Below are 16,874 nucleotides of genomic sequence, written 5' to 3' on the forward strand. Positions count from 1 at the left end.
TTGTGTACTTTGCTCTTATGTTTCTTGCTGCTTTTTACTACTAGCCCTGTGGAATGCTTTCTCCTTCCCTTTTAACTTGTATAATTTGCATTTCTTATAATATCCTTGTTCCTCTGGGCACTGTAAGGTATTGAAAAAAAAAACGTGTAAATACCATCCTCTTAAAATGCACCGACCCGATGCTGCAAACAAACGCAAGTAATAAACAAAATACCCGTAGCAACGAAACAATAAAATAAGGAAGTTCGTCAGCGTGCGTAAAAGGGCTTAACACACCAGTTCGACCACTTCAGATCGTGCGCAGCGCCGCTGTGAGCGCGAAATGCCGTCTGGCACAATCTCATAGTCCAGTTTGCCAAAACATCGGATGATCTTGTAAGGTCCGAAATAGCTGCGCAATAGTTCCTCACTGAGTCCTCGTCGGCGTATCGGGGTCCGAACATGGTCGCCGGGCAGGTACTCGACGTAGCGTCATCAGAGGTTGTAGTGTCGGCTTTCGGTACGCTGTGTTGTGACTTCAGGGTGGAAGACGAGAGACGGACTCTTTCCGCAGACGAAGAAGAAACGAAAAACTTCATACAATATTTAGAGACAGTGGATGATAGCGTGCATGTAGCTGTAAGAGTGCATCAGACCAATTGGCTGGCTGGAGGCGACTCTCTCCTTCACAAGGGGTCGGTTCTCCCTTAAATCCCTTTGGCGACACCTCGTCGGCAGGAACCAGTTTGGCGACTCCTCGTCGGTAGAAGCCCATCGGAACGGGTGATGATGTCACCCATGTAGAATTCTTGATTCTTCGCGGGAGATGGCTGGGTGCTTCTTGAAGTCTCCTCCCGTGTCGAGTTCTTGATTTGTCACGGAGAAGTAGGAGCTCTCGTCGCTTCGATGATAGGCACGTAGTATGGCAGCTCCCGTCGCCTCGATGATAAGCACGTGGCATGGCACTACAGCACCCCCCCCCCAACATAATACATACAGAAGTCGAGCTGTGCGATGCGATGTGCTGATTCAGTAACGTCCTTGATGGCGTTAACGAAATGCCTTTGCCGCCCTTTCATCCACTGGTCTTTCCTTTGCTGGGATCTGAAAAAGCTCAGGGAGTGACCGAAAAATCAATGCTTACCACTTCGGCGAAAGTGAGCACCCTCCTAATGCTCTCCACAACTCCAGACCAAACTCCATGAAAACAAATGCTCTAACCCCCTCTGCGCACTCAACAGCACCATTACAGTTGTTGTACTAAATAGGAATCACGCACCCGATAAAAAGCCCGCGATACAGACCTCTACAAATAGTGCTCTCAAAGAAGACACATTCAAAGAGAATAAACACCCAAACAATCGATTGCAAAGCAATACCTAACAGACATTCGGGCAGGCAAGACACAGTTGAGGCGATCGAAGAAAGTTCATATTTTGCCCTGTCTCACTCCGAGTGAAATTCTGTCGCTTGTCATTGGGTTTACAACTTGTTAACATGCGTCGCATGACCGAACAAGTGTTTCAACCTCTTTCCAGCATCCTGCTCAATAGAAATCGTGCGCTATCCTAGCCTTTGTTTTCTTGATACCGAGGTGACCCGTCCAAGCATTCCCATGCGCTAACTCTCAAAGATGTGGTCGGTACTTTTCTGGCATGAGTAGTTGGTTGTATGTCCGACCCTTGGAATCCTGATATTTCCGGTGCTTGAGACCTGACCTAGTGTAGACCGAGATCTTCTTTTGGGCCACTCTTTCATTCACATTGGCCTGGGGCACAGTTAGCGAATGGTCACTTTTCTGTGCCGCGATAGGCGCCTCTCGTTCAACCCTACTAAAGCTGCTCCCCGCAAAAGGATGCGGGATTAAGCAGTGAACCTTCAACTTCAGCCATAGGCGCCCCGTTTCCCCGAGTCTCAAAAGGCTCCTCGCCCACTGTCACTGATCCGGTAATTGATCCATCACATGTCTCAGTCTTCTGCTTTTCCTCAGCCGTATCTACAGGCCTTGGCCGCCGCTGTGAGAACGTTATGTTGTCAGTTACGCCGTTTGAAGATGAGCTTTCACGCTGCTTTCAGAGGGTGCGTGACCGCGATCACGTTATTGCCATGCAAGTGAGACTGGTAGAGAACGACAAGCCCTCATTTTCTAAAAGCTGCTCCGATTTGTTCGAAAAAAAAGATATGAGAAGTGCTCGGGTAAACTTGGACTCACGGCTGCCTCTTTTTGCAACCTTCCAAAAGGGTTAACCTAGCAACAGGCAAGCACGCGCTCTGCTCTTCTGCGACTTGTCTGATCCAGGTGCATTCCCCTGAATAGTCCCTGGGAGAAACACAGGAAGAATGAGTAACGTCCATGGCGGCAGCGGAATCGCGAAGTGCCCTGCAAATTATCCCGTTTACCACGACATCCTGCATATATGGCTCGAGCAGCCTCACATTTTCGTCTGACTGGATAATGATGGCAAACCCGATTTCCTCCTTGCAATTTAAGAAAATATGACCTTCCTTGTTGCAACGGAAGCAAGATAATTAGTCTCCGGGCATCGAACGCGCGCTCTATGTCTGCCTTAGCTTTAGCGTCCCCAGCCGACTTGGCCGTCTCTGCTAGGCGTTCCCTGGCCACCTCAGCCTTACTCCATACTCCTTTACTGAACTCGTTGCTCGCAGATGATTTATTATTCCGGGCCAAATCGGGTTGAGAGGGGAAAACCGCTTTACAAAATAGTCCTTTTTTTCCAGTCTGTCTTGCTGAATAGGTTTTTTTTTTTTGAAGTTTCGGCGCGTGTAATATTCCTCCGCGAGCAGCGCTGCCTTCTCTAGGTCTACCTCTGGGAGCCTGTCCTGCAGCCAGTCTAACTGCTTCTGGAAGAACTCGGTAAAACTGCCCCAGTGCTATGCATTCAAGCACCTTGTCGTGGTTGCCATACACTTCTGCACTTTTGAGCCACTCTTTTAAGTCAGACTTTAACTGGCACGCGAACTCAGTTTGCAACTCGCTGTCACCTTTTACCTGTCTAAACCGCTGTCGAAAATCCTCGGCAGAGAGGCGGTATTTGCAAAGAAGCCCGGCTTTTACCTTTCCATAGTTCTCGTAGTCTTCTTTAAATAACCGTGCGAGAACTTCCGCGGCCTCTCTTGAAACAACTGGAAGAAGTTTTTGAGACCAAAAGCGTTCGTTCAGCCTTATCTTTTTACACGTACGTTCGAAATTCACGAGAAAAAGTGCGATTTCACTGCCTATTCTGTACGGTAGCATCAGGTCCTGTATTCTTAGTTTGGGCGTATCGTCTACACCGGAAAGGGGACTTGAACGTGCCGAGCTGATTCGAATTTGCTCTATTTCCAGTTCTCTCATTTTAAGAGCACGATCTCGCTCTTCGCGCCTTTCTTTCTCCTCTGCTCCTTGCGCATTTTTGTCTTTTCTGCCTCCTCGTGCCTTTTCTGCTGCTCTGCTTCCTCGCGCCTTTTTTTTTCTGTGTGCCTCGTCGAGCATTTTTTCTCGTTTCTCTTCTCACGAATTTCTCCCTAAACCTCATCGAATTCCTCTTCAGTTACCTCTTCTGTCCTCATAACAGTCCAGAATGGCTTTTTTTCGCATTGCCGCGGCAACCGAAATGTCAATCTACAGACAAACATCAGGAAGAGCCTGTATCCTGAGCTTCTCCTTTCCGATCTGACGGGTCGTTTCCCGTTTCGCCTCTAAATTAGCTTTGCTTCCGAAGCTGGAAATCTATGCAAGGTCTGAAGCGAACTAAGACAAAACCACTACAACCCTTTCAGAATACTTGAGCAATTGTCCTTAGCATTTACGTGGGCGACAGAGGTCTGGCGATGCGAAAGGCAAACATCGGGCACTCACATCTCCAATGTAGCTGACGCCGGTCGACCTCGTGGCTGCCGTTGAGCGGCTTAGCGGGCGTTATCTGGGTTCGAATCCCACAGCTTGCCATCGACTGTTGTGACTTCGGGGTGGAGGACGAAAGACGGACTATTTCCACATAGGAAGAAGAAACGAAAAACTTTATACAATATCTACAGATAGTGGATAATAGCGTGCATGTAGCTGTAAGAGCGCATCAGACCGACTGAGCGGCTGGAGGCGACTCTCTCCTTCACATTGGGCCAGTTCTCTCCCAAAATCCCTTTGGCGACTCCTCGTCGGTAGGAACCCGTCGGGGCGGGTGATGACGTCACTCGCGTCGAAATCTTGATTCAACGCCCCAAACGTACAATGGGATTTGGACTTGGTCTATCAGCTCAAGACACCATGATTTTAATCAAGCACCAAATCATTGATGACCCCATTAGAAACGCCAAGGCCATTCTCGGGTTGGATCCCAAAAAAGTGTTCGATAACCTCTCTCACCAATACATTGTGGACATCATTTCCGAACTCAACCTCGGAGCTAGATCCCACGCGTACGTCAAGTCATTCTTGGATAACAGGACGGCTACGCTCCGATTTGCCTACCTCTCCACGGAGACACTCTCGCTGGGGAGCAGGGGCACTCCCCAAGGCTCGGTCATCTCCCCTATGCTTTTCAACCTTGCCATGGCGGGAATTGCTGAGAAACTCGGACAGATTCATGGGCTCGAGCACACCATATACGCAGATGACATCACCATGTGGGTCTCCAAAGGAACCCCGGGTATGGTGCAGGACATCTTGCAAGTAGCAGTGAACACCGTAGAAGAATTTCTAATTCCCACAGGACTCAGATGCTCGTCTACATAGTCGGAGCTGCTCGTACGCAGACCCACGTAGAAGGGCTGCAGGCCATACTCGTCAGACTTCGATTATAATCAGGAAATTACCATACGAACCAATTCAGGACACACCATAACCATGCGTTGAAAAAATCAGAGTCCTGGGTATGATCCTAGAGACTAAAGACGTCAATGCCTCTACGGTTCAGAAGCTCATCGCCAAAACCAACAACGCTACCGGGCTCATCAGAAGAATTGCCAATAGACACAGGGGTCTCAAGGAACATAATCTCATCAAACTCATACACGCGTTTGTCACCTGTCACTTCGCATACATTGCGGCAATGCTCAATTGGTCACGATCCGAAAGAGACAGACTTAATGCCCAAATCAGAAAAGTCACAAAGCAAGCCCTCGGCATTCCAACCAGCACCAACAACGAGAAGCTGGGGCACCTGGGCATGCACAACATCCTGGATGAAATTGCCGAAGCCCAGCAGCGCGCCCAGCTTGCTAGGCTTTCGACGACGCCTCCGGGGCGCACGATCCTAGGGAAGCTAGGCTTTGCTAAAGGAGACATAGAAAAAAACTTTGCGGACCTCCCATGGGACATCCGCGCCAAGATCATGGTCCGACCTATACCCAGAAACGTACACCCCGAAAACAACAGGGGCAGACGACAAGCGAGAGGACAATTCCTCCTTAACCAAGCCTTGGCGAACCGCGAATGCTCAGCTTTTGTGGACGCGGCGGCATACGCGGGAAAGAAAGCTTTCGCAGTGGTGGTTGTGGACGGCCGCGGATCCACAAGATATGCAGCCATGGTAATTGCAAGGAAGCCTGAACAGGCCGAACAGGTGGCGATCGCTGTTGCGCTCACCGACGACAATCTTTCCCATATTTACAGCAACTCCATAGCCCCTATCAGAGCTTTCCAAAAGGGCAAGTTCGCGCAAAGGCTCTCAGAATTGTTACAGAGAAAGAGATTGAAAACCACGTCATATACTGGTTCCCGGCACACTTAGGACCAAAGATCGGTGATGTCCCCAACCTTAACGAGGCGGCACACGAGCCTGCGTGCGCGCTTAGAGACCGCGCGGCTTGAACCGACCACTCGGATAACAAGGACGCCCACACTACATACAATGAAATCACTAAACACTACTACCTACAACGTAGAGAGTATAGCACGCCACATCGCACGCTCACTCGAGCTCAAGCGGTTACACTCAGAATGCTACAAACAGACACATACCCCACGCAAAACCGACTACACCATTAGATGTCTGAGCTCTACGACAAGTCCTATTGCACCAATTGCAGTACATCCCTTAACGTATATCATTTACTCTGGCCCTGCTCGCAAGCTCACATAAACTCCGAACCGGATAAGCGCAAGTTTTAAAAAGCAATCCGGAACGAAGAACTCGCTCCCCAACTCTGATCCGTAGGTCCACGACGCCGCCCGGAAACTCAACCTCCCGGTTCCGTCGTGGGAGACGCCCACTCCATGAGAGCCCAAAGCTCTTGTGGCCTGCAGGACTTTGAATCAAGTTGATTTCCTTCCTTCCTTTCTTGATTCATCGCGGAGATGCTGGGTGCTTCTTGAAGTCCCCTCCCGTGTTAAATTCTTCATTCGGTGCGGAGAATGGTAGCTCTCGTCGCCTCGATGATAGGCACGTAGCATAGCAGCTCCCGTCGTCTCGATGACAAGAACCTGGCATGGCACTACAGCTGCTGGTTCTTCATCCGTAGGCGGGCGAGCTGTCGGGCTGCTTCAGTGCGCTGGAATAGGGGGCGACGTCATGATTCTCTTCGTTGGTGATGCGCGGCACCTTGGCGCCGAGAGTTGTCCGGTTCCTGCCGAAAACCAGTTTGAACGGCGTGATCTGTGTTGTTTCTTACATCGCCATGTTGTAAGCGAAGGTTACGTACGGCAGGATGGCATCCCACCAGGTATTGTCCTCGACGTCGACGTACTGCTAGCATATCGGCGAGGGTCTTACACAGGCGCTGCGTAAGAACATTCATCTGTGGGTGGTAGGCAATTGTCCTCCTATGCCTTGTCTGACTGCACAGCACAATGGCTTGGAGCTCCGCTGTAAAAGCGGTTCCTCTGTCGGTGATAAGGACGTCTGGGGCGCCATATCGCAGCAGGATGTTTTCGACCAAGAATTTTCCCACTTCGGCTGCGCTACCTTTCGGCAGAGCTTTCGTTTCGCCGAAGCGGGTGAGGTAGTCCGTCGCCACCACGATCCACTTCTTTACGGTTGTTGACGTCGGAAAGGGTCCCAACAAGTGTATCCTGATCTGCTGACATGGTCGGCAAGGAGACACGATCAGCTGTAGTAATCACGTAGGCCTTGTCGGTGGGGTCTTGCGTCGCTGAAAGTCTCGGCATGTCTTGACGTAACGGGCAATGTCGGCGATCAGGCGTGGCCAGTAATACCTTTCCTGTATCCTTGATAGCGTCCGGAAGAATCCGAGCTGCCCAGTGGTCAGATCGTCATGCACGGCGTGCAGTATTTCTGGACGCAGTGCTGAGGGAACAAGAAGAAGGTAGTTGGCATGTACTGTTGAGGAGTTCTTTACTACTACGTTGTTTTGAAGTGAGAACGAAGACAGTCCTCTCATAAATGCCCTAGGGACAACATTGGTGTGCCCTTCCAAATACTCGACGAGGATTTTAGCTCCGGGTCTGCTCGTTGCTGTTCAGTGAAGTCTTCCGCACTAATGATTCCAAGGAAGGCATCGTCATCCTCGTCATCTTGCGGCGGCGGGTCAAGGGGGGCGCGTAAAAGGCAGTCGGCATCAGAGTGTTTTCGTCCGGGCTTTTAGGTTACGGGGACGTCATATTCTGGTAGTTTGAGGCTCCACCGCGCCAGCCGTCTTGAAGGACCCTTTAAATTCGCTAGTCAGCACAACGTGCGATCGTCGCTGAGGACTTTGAATGGCCTGCCATATAGTTAAACGCGAAATCTTGCTGTAGCCCAAACTATGGCGAGACATTTCTCTTCGGTGCTAGAATAATTGCCTTCCGCTCTTGACAGCGACCGGCTAGCCTCACCTATCATCCCCCGTTCAAGTCTGTTTTTCCTCTGCAAAAACGGCACCGAGCCTTAGGGCACGGGCGTCTGTATGGATTTCTGTATCGTCGTACTCGTCGAAGTGCGGAAGTACCGGTGGCGACTGCACGCCTCGTTTGAGTTCTTCAAATGCGTTGGCCTGCGGCGTTTCCCACTTGAAGTCAACATCACATTCAGTTAGATGTGTCAACGGCTCAGCCATGCGTGGAAAGTTCTTGACAAAGCGGCCGTAGTAGGCACACATGCCAAGGAATCTACGCATCGCCTTCTTGTCGATAGGCTGCTGGAAGTTTGCGATGGCGGATGTCTTCTGTGGGTCGGGGCGGACTCCAGATTTGCTGATGACGTGTCGCAGGAACAGAAGCTCATCTTAAGCGAAGCGGCACTTTTCCTGCTTCAGAGTGAGCCCTGATGACTTGATGGCCTCTAGTACTGTCCCAAGCCGTCTAAGGTGATCGTCGAAATTTCTGACGAAGACGACTTCATTCGAGTAAACAAGTCAGGTCTGCCACTTCAAACCTGCTAACACCGTGTCCATGACGCGGTCGAACGTTTGAGGCGCCGAGCACAGTCCGAATGGCATGATCTCAAACTCGTAGAGGCCGTCTGGCGTGATGAAGGCGGTATTTTCGCGATTTCTCACGTCGACTTCTATTTGCCAGTAGCCAGACTTGAGATCCATCAACGAGAAATATTTTGCCTTGCAGAGCCTATCTAATGCGTCGTCTATCCGTGGAAGGGGGTATACGTCCTTCTTCGTGATTTTGTTCAGTCGACGATAATCGACGCAGAAACAAAGGGTTCCGTCCTTTTTCTTCACCAAGACTACAGAAGATGCCCACGGATTTGTTGACGGCTGAATGATGTCGTTGCGCAGCATTTCGTTGACTTGTTGTCTTATAGCTTCACGTTCTCGTGTCGAAACTTCGTAATGGCTCAGGCGGAATGGTCGAGCGCACTCTTCGGTGATTATGCGATGCTTTGCGACTGGTGTTTGTCGAATCCTCCATGACGTCAAAAAGCAGACCTTGTATCGTCGAAGCTGACATCTGAGCTGTTGCTGCTTAATGAAGGGGAGACTTCGATTTATGTCGAAGTCTGGTTCGGGAACTACGGTCGTTGGGGTAGATGCGGCAGAATCAGAGATGACAAATGCATTGCTGGCTTCCAGAATTTCCTGGATGTATGCGATTGTCGTGCCCTTGTTGATGTGCTTGAACTGCTGGCTGAAGTTTGTCAGCAACACTTTTGTTTTTCCTTCGTGCACTCGAGCGATCCCTCTTACGACACAAATTTTACGGTCGAGTAGTAGACGTTGGTCATCCTCGATGGTGCCTTCTACGTCTGCAAGTGCTTTGGTGCCGACGGAAATGGCAATGCTGTAACGGGTCGGGATACTGACTGGATCTTCGAGCACACTTAAGGCGTGGTCCCTACGACAGCTATCCGGCGGTATCGCTTGATCTTCGGAAAGCGTTATCGGCTTCGACTTCAGGTCGATGATTGCGCAGTGTTGGTTCAGGAAGTACATGCCGAGAATGATGTCTCGTGAAGACTGTTGGAGGATAACGAAGGTGACAGGGTAGGTCCGGTCTTGAACTGTAATTCTCGCCATGCAAATTCCAGTCGGCGTTAATAGGTGTCCTCGAGCGGCCCGAATTTGAGAGCCTTCCAATGAAGTCCTAACCTTCTTCAACTGGGCGGCGATGGGTCCACTTATGACGGAGTAGTCGGCTCCTGTGTCCACTAAGGCGGTGACTGCGTGTCTGTCAAGAAGCACGTCGTGATCGGTGGTTCTTTGTCTTGCGTTGCAGTTAGGCCTTGGCGTCGGATCACGGCTGCGTTGCGTTCAACTGAAGCTAGAACGTCGCTACATCAAGTCGTCTTTCGTTCGTGTATTCTTCACTTTATGGCTGCGTCGGGATGACGGCGTGTCGTTGTTATGTCGTCTAGGTAGTCTCTTCGGCGTCTTCTTCAGTGGCGGAGGAGGACCTTCGTCAGTTCGATGAGCAGCTACCGCAGCTCCATCGGTTGCTGCCTTTAGTTTTCCGGATATGGGCTGACGGACCGGCCCCGGGCTGGGCCAGTGTATGGAAGGTGCTGCGGTGATAGGTAGCGGCCTGGTGACGGCGAACGGGACGGTCGTCCAGGGCTCTACTGTGTGGCATCGAGATAGTCGGCGATGTCACGTGGGTGTTCACCGTCCTGTGGACCCGGTCCGTTGATGGCGAACCCTCGGAGTCCCATCTCGCGGTAAGGGCACCAGCGGTAGATGTGCCCGGCTTCTACGCAGTGATAGCAAAGTGGACGCGGGTCAGCCTTCCTTAGAATACTGCGTGGGGCGATGGGTTGGCGTGCTGGCGGCGGGGGTGGTGGTGGACGACGGAACTGGGTCGTTACTGTGCCCTGCCGTGGGCCCGGAGGGGAAACGTGACGGCGGGCTAGAGCGATGTACGTCATCGCTTATGTACGACGTCGGCAATCTAAGCCACTTGATGCTGTGATGAAGGGAACAGCTTCTGTGTCTCCCCCCGCACGACCACTGGGGTATTCTTGCATCGGTGGCCAGTGACTGAAATCCGACGTAGTTTGTTGAGTTCGTGCGGCGGTTGAACTGCAGCTTCCGCATTTCCAGTGTCTTCTCGATGCTGGTGGTCTCGCAAAGAAACTCGTCGATGGTCTTCGATGAGCTTCGTACCATTCCGGTGAAAAGTTCCTCCTTTGCACCACGCATGAGTAGGCGGACTTTCTTCTCCTCTGACATTTCCGGGTCAGCGTGGCGGAATAGGTGGCTAATTTCTGTAAAGATGGCAACATTCTCGTTTGTTAGTTGCACTTGGGTTTCAAGCATAGCTTATGCCCTTTCCTTCCGCACGATGCTCGTAAAGGCACGCAGGAAGCCGCTACAGGATAGGTTCCAAGTTGTCAAGGTGGAATCCCGGTTCTGAAACCACGTTCTGGCGGCGTCTTCTAAGGCGAAGTATACATGACGCAGCTTGTCGTCGGAGTCCCAGTTGTTGAAAGTCGCGATTCGTTCGTAGGTCTCAAGCCAGGATTCCGGATCTTCAGTCGTTGTTCCATGGAAGGTTGGTTCGTCCCGAGGTTGCATGAGAATGGGCGACGCTTGGGCAGCCATTGGGGTTGTCTTGGCCACGATCTTCTTGGTCGTTTCAGGTAGAAGTCCGCGCTCCGGGGGCAGCTGTTGCACTCGGCGGCTTGCTCGATGATCCGGGACGACGTTGGCTTTGTCTTTGCGGTCCGGGCTTGGACCACGGCTTGTCGAGGGCGTCCGGTACATGAACGAGCAAGCACCTCCACCAGATGCCACGTCGTAGTGACGATGAAGAAAGCAAAACGGTGAATGGGGAAACTAGCGTTTTATTGGGCAAACTTGTTCCCACAAAGGCAAGTCACACTCAAAGGACAGCAATAGTGGCGAACACGATCGGCGGACGTCGAAATCGGATCAGCGGGTAAAGCACAGGGGTGAATCTCCACATGGCTGCCATTAGCTGTTTTCGAGCAGACGCTCTTTCGACGCTAGCGCCCAAGGTTTCCTTCAAGTACCGTCCTAACAACAGGGTGAGGCAGAAGCAAAATGGTGGTGCACACAAAAAATAATGACACTTGGATGGACCAGAAATTATTAAGGGGCACATACTATTTAATAAATATGGCTGAACAAACAAAACCTGGATAAAAAATACAATCCCTTCAGCTACAACGTGTCTTTGAAGGCAAATGCATGCAGTCAAACTGCTTTTAGTGGTGATGTTTGAGCTGATAGGAGGTGAGATGCAATAAGATAGACATCTTAGCCAGAATATTGCGACAACTATTGTAGTGCAGCAGGGCACATTACCTTGAGCTCTTCACTTGCACACCAATGCAAGCACCACACACAGCACAGTTGGTAAGGCAGTTGCTCTGCATGCTTGTGTGAGCAGCCTGGGTCCTGCATAAGACAAGGGAAGGAAGGAAGGAAGGAAAACTTTATTTGGTCCTGCAAGTAGTGATAGTTCATCACTAAGCGGGCCGCTCCCACGTCGGGACCGGAAGGCCAAGCCTCACGGCCACATCGTGAGCCTGCTGGACAGCCCAGAATTGTTCATCCAGGTCCGGGCTGCGAAGTGCAGCCTCCCACCTGGACGCATCCTTGATTGCCGAGTCTTCAATTCTTTCGCAAGACCAGAGCATGTGTTCGAGCGTGGCTAAAGCACCACAATCTTGGCAGTAAGGCTCTGTACACGTCTCTGGATAAAACATGTTCAGTCTCCGTGGGCAAGGATAAGTACCAGTCTGTAGTAAGCGTAATGTAAGTGCCTGAGCCCTGTTTAGTTTAGGATGCGGCAAACTGTAAACCCTGCGATTAAGAAGGTAATACTTCGTGATTTCATTGTATGTGGAAGGGGAGTCTCTATTCTCGGGGAGTACCGCCACGCCATTGCGCGGGGCAGAGCGGAGGGTAAGATCTCGCGCTGCCTCATGAGCGGACTCATTGAGATTCGGAGGGGCTCCCTCGATCATCCCAAGGTGAGCAGGGAACCAACATAAGTAGTGTTGAGAGATCTCACATGTCTGCATAATTTTAAAAGCAACCTTAGCCACCAAGCCCTTCTCAAAGGCCCTAACGGCCGACTTTGAATCGCTATATACAAAAGGCCTGCGCCTATCAACCAAGGCGAGCGCAATAGCCGCTTGCTCTGCGACCTCTGGCCTATCAGTCCGAACGGTAGCAGCGTTAACGAGACTGCCCTGATTGTCCACGACAACTATGGTAAACACTTTTCTCTCCTCGTTGAAAGAAGCATCGATGAAGCCACCCTTCTGATTCTCATCACGAATGAGTCTCAGTAGGCAAGCTCCCCTTGCCTTTCTTCTACCAACATTTCGCTCCGGATGCGTGTTCCTGGGAACAGGCTTGACGTGGTACCGATTATGGACCTTCACGGGAATACCGACATGAAGTTGCGAAATCTTCTCCTGAGGAACCCCTAACTCTCTCAGAATCTGCCGACCCGTGCTAGTCGTAGAGAGACGCGCCATCTGCGTCCTCTCCTGAGCCTCAGCTATCTCATCCAAGGTATTATGAATTCCCAGCTGGAGAAGTCGGTCGGTGCTGGTGCACATTGGCACACCCAACACTTTCTTCGTGATCTTCCTAATCTGCGTGTCAAGCTTCTCCTTCTCCGATGGTTTCCACTTGTGCATGGCTGCCACATAAGTGAAGTGACACAATACAAATGCGTGCATAAGTCTAATGAGACTGTCCTCCTTGAACCCCGTCTGCCTGTTGGCCACCCTCTTCACTAGGCGCACCGCATTTTCTGTCTTGGCAATGATCTTCTGGATCGTCAGCGTGTTGGCGCCGTTCGACTCAATAATCATCCCCAGAACCCTAATCTTATCAACCCTAGGTAAGAGATCACCATTTCTTGTACGAAGCTGAATGCTCAGCTGGTCCACGGGGATCCATCCTCTTGGCTTGCATCCCCTTCTAGTGGGACTGTACAGCAACAGCTCCGACTTGGAGGGGGAGCACCTTAACCCCGTCGGGTCCAAATAATTCTCAATTACATGTACTGCCTCCTGCAGAACACTTTCAATATAGCCCTCACTACCACCGGGACACCATATGGTCACGTCATCTGCATACATGGTGTGCCTAATCCCTCAATCTCCAAGAGCTTCTTGGTCAATCCGACCATGGCCAGATTGAACAATGTGGGCGAGATGACGGCCCCTTGAGGAGTGCCCCTGTCTCCAAGATTGAACATCTTTGACTCCAGCTCCGCAGCCTTCAAGGTAGCCTTCCTGCCTGACAGGAAGGACCTGACATAGTCATGAAAGCGCGCGCCGAGGCCAAGATCCGAAATGGACTTAAGAATATAAGAGTGGCGAACGTTGTCAAAAGCCTTCTCCAGGTCCAGACCTAGGATGGCCTTAACGCCCCTTCCATCTCCATCAATGACCTGATGCTTGATGAGCTTCATTGCGTCTTGAGTCGACAGCCCGGCCCTAAAACCAATCATAGTGTGGGGGTAGACCTGGTTCTCCTCAAGGTACCTTGTAAGCCGATTAAGCACTGCATGCTCGGCTACCTTGCCCACACATGAAGTGAGCGAAATAGGCCTTAAGTTATCGATGCTCGGGACTTTGCCAGCCTTGGGAATCAGCACCGTGAGAGCTGTCTTCCACTGCTCCGGAACCACCCGTCTCTCCACATAGCGTTAACCTCCCCGGTAAGGTACTTGATTGACCTATCGTCCAGATTTTTCAAGAGCTTGTTCGAAATCCCGTCCGCTCCGGGAGCCGACTTGCTCTTAAGGTTATGCAAAACCGTGCGTACCTCTTCCACAGAAAAGTCCTCATCTAGGGAAAAGTTGTCCTCTCCCGTGTAGGCCTGCTCCCTCAGAAAAGCATCCGGGTCCGCAACAGGAAGATATTTGTTGGCCAGCTTTTCAACCAGCTCTTCCTCCGAGGCAGACCCCACTGCTTCGTGTACAGCTCTAGCAAGGACGTGCCCCTGACTAACCCTCGTATTGGAGTCGTTCAGCAAATGCTTAAGCAAGCCCCACGACCTCCCGTTGCGCACCTGCTCGTCCACGGAGTTGCATACCTCATCCCACTGTTGCCTAGACAAAAGCTTACAGTGCTCCTCAATCAGCTTATTCAGCTCGGAAATCTTTTTACGCAGCCTGCGATTAAGCCTCTGCTTCTTCCACCTAGCCAGCATAGACCGCTTGGCTTCAATCAGATGGGCCAGCCTGCTATCAACACTATCCACCTCCAAATCCGTATTGATCTCCTTCGTAGCCTCCTTTACATCCTCCCTCACCTGGGTGACCCAATCCTCCAGGGATGGCCGGTACAGGCCTTCGAATTCCTTCCCCCTTTCTCCTCTCTCCTCCCGGATCATCCGAAACTTATCCCAGTCTATAAACGTTACCGCCCTAGGGCGCCTACCCTCAACCTCAGAAACGACTTGGTTAATATAATGATCACTACCTAGATCTTCGGCAAGTTTGCACCAACTAGGCTTGGCTGCGTTCTTTACAAAGCAGAGGTCTGGGGTAGTATCCCTACACGTCGACGTTCCTATACGTGTCGGAAAGGCAGGGTCAGTGACCAGCGTAAGGTCAAACTCTGCAGCGTTCTGCCAAAGGTCTCTCCCTTTTACTGTGTCATGCTTGTAACCCCACACGTGATACGGAGCATTAAAATCCCCAGCCACGATAAGCGGATGGTCCCTGGCAAGCTTAGAAGCCTTCTGCAGAAGCAGCTTGAATCTCTGCACCCTGTCCCTCGGGGCACTATACACGTTCAGAATAAACACGCTTTTCTTGTTCACCCGGTTAGGAATCACCTCAATCATGACATATTCCAGGGAACTTGAAGGTATCTTAAGATCATGGATCGCATGCGTCCGTTTGCTATCCAACAGAATGCAGGTCCCCCGAGCTTTGGATCCGCCGAAGACGGTTCGGTAGCCCGTCTATACAACGATGTTAAAGCTCATGAAAAGAAGTATAGGTACTGTACTCGTTTCCTTTAGTTTAATTTTCATACAAATTAAATTTGTTTAAGACTTATGTTCTAGAGCGTGACGTTTTTTGCTATAAGCTCATACTTTTTTTATATTTGCAAAGAAAATTTTTCAACTGGTTTGACGTTTGCGCAGCCAGACCGACATATAGCGATCGAACACTTACATAATGAACCCTCTAGAGAGCAGGAATGTTCGCGACAAAGATACGCCAGATATACCTGCTACCACTTGCTAGCAATGTCTATACTAGGATTTGGCACAGCACTGCTACAGCTTTACCACAGCAAAAAACAATGTGGTGTGCAAAAAGTATATTCTGTTGTATTCTTATTGTGTTTTTTACTCAAATAAAACATTCCATTCCCCTGTGTATACATGCAGGCATAATTCTGAATGCCGTTTCACAACTGGCCACTTCCTCGTTGGGCTTGGATGTTCATAGGCATGATCGGCTAATTAAACTACATATTTTGAAGCAGGGCTCAAGTAATTATTCGTTACGACTTTAAATTCCACCAACTGCACACGGTTCACGCAATATTACAGCACAGTATATTGTTCTCCCGAGCGCAACTAGCTGCATAGAATTAAAGAAACTTGAAAAATAAAGTGAGCGCACCTGCTCGTTTATAGAGGTGATCACCTTGCTGCGGTGTGCTTCGCCGTCCATGAATTAGAGTAGCCAGAGACGATCTACCCTACTGCAAACCACGCGAACGCGGGTGACTGTCGGCCCTTTCACAAGTAATACACGCACACAGGCAATACAAGCACTAATCGCAGGAATCTTCATCGTTGTTTTCATTTCATGGGTTTGAAGTCCACCGTAGTCATGTATCACGCTGTGCTTGAATTGATGCGGCGTTGTGCGATTAGCCGCGAGAAACACGTAAATGCTCTGACGCCAATAGCAGTTTTGGAGCACTCGCACGAAGAATACCTGGATGCAGGTCAAGAACTGGCTCATGCCAGGAGTAATACGACAGTCACTGCACTAGCTTGCAGTCTTCTTGACAGGACGGCCGATCTGTCTCGGCGCCGTAGTTGAATAGTTGCGTTGTCGAAGCGCTCCAGAGGATTGCACCGGTCCCAAAAATAGAGCCATTGAAAATGCGGAGCATCGTTAACTAAAGCAAAGCGACGGAGACAACTGGCGTCCATCCGAAAAAGCTGACGAGGCGAGTGGCAGATAAGACAGCGCCATATTTACGCACTAACTTCGCTCAAGGAGCGATTCAAGGTAGCTGCGAGACTACCTTGATATTCTCGAGCAAAACGCTCGAGCTTTCCTTCATTCAGGGAATTACAGGGAATGCTGGAGCACCGCGATCGCCTAATTATAACTGGAGATTTCAATGCAAAGCACAACACGTGGGGCTACTCGAAAGCAGACATCAAGGGCGCCAAGCTCTTAGAAGCCATAGAGCGCCACGAATACACACTAATTACAGTACCAGGTACGCCTACTCGAATAGGAAACAGTGCCAGCAGGGACACAACTCCTGATCTCACCATCACCAACGATACCGTGGGAACAAGCTGGAGGGTCCTAG

The sequence above is a fragment of the Dermacentor albipictus genome, unplaced genomic scaffold (genome assembly GCF_038994185.2).
Source record: "Dermacentor albipictus isolate Rhodes 1998 colony unplaced genomic scaffold, USDA_Dalb.pri_finalv2 scaffold_17, whole genome shotgun sequence".
Taxonomy (NCBI): domain Eukaryota; kingdom Metazoa; phylum Arthropoda; class Arachnida; order Ixodida; family Ixodidae; genus Dermacentor; species Dermacentor albipictus.